Below are 4,978 nucleotides of genomic sequence, written 5' to 3' on the forward strand. Positions count from 1 at the left end.
ACTTGGACTTTTCAGTAATGGTGGAATTATTAGGACTTTAGCAACTCAAGATAGACTAAATGTGTTTTGCATAAAGAGATGTACATGAATCTTTTGGGGACAGGGCTGGAATGTTATGGTTTATAGCTGAATGTTCCCCTAAGCCTTCACACTGAGCTATGCCTCCAGCCCTTTTTAGTGTTTGTTTGTTCATTTGTTTGGTACCGGGGATCAAACTCGGGTCCTTGCCTAGGCCAAGCTTGAACTTGTGATTCTCCTGTCCCAACCTGAGTGCTGGGAACATAAGCAGGCACCACCACACTCAGCTCTTTTTTTTTTTTTTTTTAATTGATTTTATTTATATTTTTACAGACAGGCTCTGGCTATTGCCCAGGCTTGTCTTGAACGCCGGGGATCAGGTCCTCCACCTTGCCCTCCAGAGTTCCGGAGACCCCAGGCTTGAGCTGCAGTACCCCAACCTGCTGACACCTTGATGTTTGTCCAGTGAAAGTCACTTTGAACCTCTGACCTTCAGAACTGTGAGAAGAAAGGTATGTTGTTTGAAGCCACTAACATTTTTGGTAATTTTTACAGGAGCAATAGGAAACTAGTGCAGGCAGTAAAAAGAAAACTTGGACGTTGAGAAAAGGTAGGCCATGTACTACCCAGAATAATGAGTAGGTGGGAAGTAGGAGGTAAGAGATCCAGATGCAGCACAGGCCAGGCCACAGGTCCAGGGCCCAGCAACACCAAAACAACAAAAACAGAAAAAGAGAAATCCAGAGAGGGAGAAGATGCCCATGCTCACAGAATCACGCAGAGCCGGGAGACCGCAAGAGCAGAGGAAGAGGAACGCGAGGCCATGTGAGGGGCAGGTGGCAAATCGCCAAGGGCCTACATCACCTACCTCTAGCGTTCTGTCCTGAGCTCTGGGAACAACTGGAAGGAGACCAGCTCGGAGCTGGTCTGTCAGATTTGGACAGGGAGCTGCTTCCTATGCAAAGACCAGCTTCCAATACTACAGAGGTCCGATGATAAGATCCTGCACTGGGGTAATGGCAATGTGCATTTTCCCAGATAAACGCAACCAATAGGAGACTATTCTTATACAAAAATACAGTAAAAGGTTTCGTTGCTTTATGTGTTCATGTATTCAGTGTGGTACTGGGGACTGAGCCCAGGGTCTTGTGCATACTAGGCAGATGCTTTACCACTGGACTGCACCCAGGCCCTTTTATTTTATTTTGAGATGGGGTCTTGTTAAGTTGTCCAGGCTGGGCTTTTACTTGTGATCCTGCTCCTCAGCCTGCAGAGTCACTGGAACTACAGGCCTGTGTCCCTGCACCTGGCCTAGTAAAAGATCTGTTTTGAAGCAGTGGCCCTGACAGTAGTATGGGAGAGAAATTGAAATTCGTAGACCAACCTGGAAGACTGGAAGCCTAGAACTTGGGCAGGTGATAACCACGCTGTCTGGAGCATAATTACTCTGTAGGAAGCCTTTTTTTTGGTACTGGGGATTGAACTTGGGTCCTCGCACTTGCGAGGCAGGTGGTGCCGGAACCACTGAGCTACATCCCCAGCCCAGGAAGCCTATTTTTGTTCTTTACCTTGTGGTACCGATAGCTTTTGGTTTTCACCCCGTCCCTGGCTCATTGCTCCCACTGCCCGGAGTAGAACAATGTTGGGTGTTTGGGGCTCGGAAAGCACAGCCTGACCTGTCCCCACTTTGCCTGTCCTTTTCTCTCCCCAAGGCAGGCACAGAAACTGATCTCCCCCAGCCCACAGAACTTCTCCGACCCACCCTGTTCCACACAGGTGAGGAGAGCCCCGTTCAGAGGGCCTGCCTGCGCACAGAAGGAAGGGCTGCTGAGGAAGCCAGACGGCCTCGCCGGTCCGGTCCCCGCTCCCCACTCCGTCTGTGTGCGTCCTGTGCCGTCTCAGACCCAGCGGACAGCGCTGGAGACAGCAGGGCAGCCACAGGTCTCACCCGGGCATCTCTCTGTCTGTCCCCTTCCTACCATCCTTCATAGTAAACTGGTAAAGTCAGACATGGCGATGCACGCCTGTAATCCCAGCACTCCGGGCAGCTGAGGTGAGAGGATTGCAAGGTAGAGCCGGGGCTGGGCAATTTAGCAACTTACTAGACGAAGGCTGGGAAAGCTAAATGTGAAGGCCCTGGGTTCAACCCTCAGTGCTGAGGAGCATAAATAAACTCTCGCATGTTGTTTCCCTGGGTACCATGAGCTATTGAGAAAATTAGTGGAACCCCAGGGGCGGGCTGGAGGACCCCCAACCTGGGGTCAGAAGCACAGGTGAGATGACGTAGGGCCTGCAGCTGGCATCAGAAGGGCAGTTCGTGATGGCGCCCTCACCGTGGCCTCGACGCCCTGCTCACTGTGGTGCCATGGTGGAGAGACCGCCTTGAGGGATTCTGGCACCACAGGAATAAAAAAACAAACCAGGGAGCGCCCCATGGGGGTGGGCCGTGGAGTTGCCACTTGCTCGAGTTCAGGGAGAGCCCACCACACGGTGTCAGAGGAATCTGTGTCATCAGTGGAGGAGAAACAGTCTGAGCTGGAGCGGGCCTTTCCTTCTACATCCTCAGACTTTGGGGACCCAGAGTTGGTACAAAGATGATTCGAACAGCTGAGATTCAACAGCTGTGGGAATGCAAGCCCCCTCAGAATTTCACTTATCTAAAATCCGTGACTGTGGGGAACGGGCTTACACAACCCCATGGGCCATGTGTACCACAGGGGACAAGGAGTAGAACCTCCCCGAGGAGACGTCCTGAAGGACAAAGCCTGCTCCTGCCCACCAGCCCATGGCCGGCCTTCTCCTGACCTCCTGACCCCTCCTTCCCCTGAGAGGCTCTGAATCCTGGCCACTTTGATTGCTCCCACCAAGGGCTCCGTGCATGTGAGCACATGAACAGCCTTTTCCTTTCCCTCCCCCAAACTGGGATGGCATGCAGGGCCTGGTGTGAGAGGCAGGGAATGTTATTCCACCCAGCTGCATCTCCAGCCCTTTTTATTTTTATTTATTTAATTTTTTTTGGTACCGGGGTTCGAACTCGGGTCCTTGAGCTTGCAAGCCAGGCAGGCGGAACCGCTGAGCTAAATCCCCGGCTCCAACCCTTTTTATTTTAAGACAGGGTATTTTAGCCACTTTCCTCCTCAGTGGGACAAAATATCAAGCACCCAAAACCTAAAGAATAGGCTTCCTGTGGCTGGTGTTTTAGAAGTTTTAGCCCTCACATGGTCAGAGATGTGGCGGAGGAACTTGGGCACAGAGACGTGCAGGAGCTTGAGAGCTGCTCGCTGTGGGGCAGACAGGAAGCCCAGAGAGCCCTGGAGGGAGATAAGCCCTGCCGGCTACCCGCAGTGATACCCTCTTCCAACCGGAGCCCAGCTCCTAACTGGGGCAAGTCAGTGGCAGTTGCCTGTCATCCACTCACCTTCCAAAAGCCCCACCTGTGAGCAGACAACACTCTGAGGTACAGCTGGAAACCTTAACAGGCTCTTGTTAGACTGCCAGGCTGGACTCAAACTTTCGTTGCTCCTGCCTCACCCTCCCCAAGTGCAGGGTGCAGGCCTGGGCCACCTTGCAAGGCTGCCTTGGCTTTCAATGGTGCAATGTTTTGGAAGTTTCACCCTGGCTGTGGTAGAAAGAGCAGTATTTTACCTAAGAAAGGAATGAGCAGTCACAGACAGAGGAAGAAAGCAAAACACTGCATGGGGGGACATCTTCACCACCTCCCCTGGGCAGTGGTGCACTGAGTGGTCGACAGTACTTGCACAAATCAGTTGAAATTTAAGCAATTAGTGTAACCTTGAGCCCAGGCTTTACAAGCTTTCTACGTTTGACGTGAGATTTATTTATCTGGGTTGGTGTTTTCCTGAGTTTCAGGACTATTTTTAGGTTTGGGTTTCTCTCGAAGTGACATGTGGGTCTGACTTGTAAATTACAGGCCTGGACTGTTGGCAACCGTAATAACGAAAATCCTGAAGCATGAGATGAAAAGCCCGCCCAGAGGTTGTAAATGGAAGCTGGATGCACTTCACTGGCTCTGCTGGGCAGTAACTTGTTGTCAACAAACTTAGGGAAGCACTTTCTGCAATTAGGGAAGCACTTTCTGCAATTAATACCTTAACTGTCATTAACGGCTCTGTTTTCTCCAGGCCAGTCAAAGACCGGCCTTGGGCCTGGATAAACTGGTTCTGAGAAATGAAAAGCACCGAGCTCAGGGCGGAATCCTTTTCACTGCTCAAGGTGAATTAAAACCTTGAACTCAGAAGCCACAGTGAGAGACTTCATCTAATGTGTCAGAAGTGACTGGAGCCTTGCAGCCTCTCATACCAAGTAAATGAGCAGAACTTGTTCCAGGGCTCGGGCCGCAGGCCCTCAGAAGTACCTGGCATTTGCTGGCTCTCAGCCCTTTCTGGGGTCTCTGACCCACTGTCCTCATCTCAGCAGCCCTGGGAGGCCGGATCAGGAGGGAGGGCTCCTGTTCAACCCCAGGACTGGGGCTCACAGACAGCTGCTCCCTTCCTGCCCAGCCGGACTAAGCCTGAGCCACAGGCTCTTCAGCAGAGCGGCATCTCCCGGCATCACCCAGCACCCGGGCCCCAGCGGGCAGAAGCACCCCGGGCTCGCCTTGCTGCGTGGAGGCGGGATCAATGAGGCCACCGTGGGCCAGCACTTTACCTTCTTCTGCATCTAGGACAGCTCTGGAGGAAGGGAGGCTCCTCCTGCAGGTGTCAGTGGCCCACTACGTGCAGAGCGGGGGACCCCCACTGCGCAGCCAGCATCTCCCAGGACACCGTGTACTTAGCCCAGATTAGGGGGACCCACTCCTGTTGTTTCACCTCTGGGGTGTGCTAGGGGCCACTCAGTGCAGGGACGAGGGGACAAGGACAGTGCCGAGCTCCAGACAGCACGACGGCTGCCTTCCCCACACCAATGGCAGGCAGGTCTTCCAACCTCACAGGCGACACCC

The 4,978-nt window shown here is 52.9% G+C and overlaps 1 long non-coding RNA gene across 1 annotated transcript; it reads left to right on the forward strand.

The window, feature by feature from the left end:
- The first annotated feature begins 363 nt into the window (after nt 1-363).
- Nucleotides 364-4,969, forward strand: LOC117286133. The gene is made up of 3 exons (XR_004517231.1): nt 364-530; nt 1,731-1,959; nt 3,950-4,969. It is a non-coding gene; the product is annotated as an uncharacterized LOC117286133 (long non-coding RNA).
- The last annotated feature ends 9 nt before the right edge of the window (nt 4,970-4,978 follow it).

This window comes from Fukomys damarensis, unplaced genomic scaffold, assembly GCF_012274545.1.
Source record: "Fukomys damarensis isolate Sample0158 unplaced genomic scaffold, DMR_v1.0_HiC HiC_scaffold_15, whole genome shotgun sequence".
Lineage (NCBI taxonomy): Eukaryota > Metazoa > Chordata > Mammalia > Rodentia > Bathyergidae > Fukomys > Fukomys damarensis.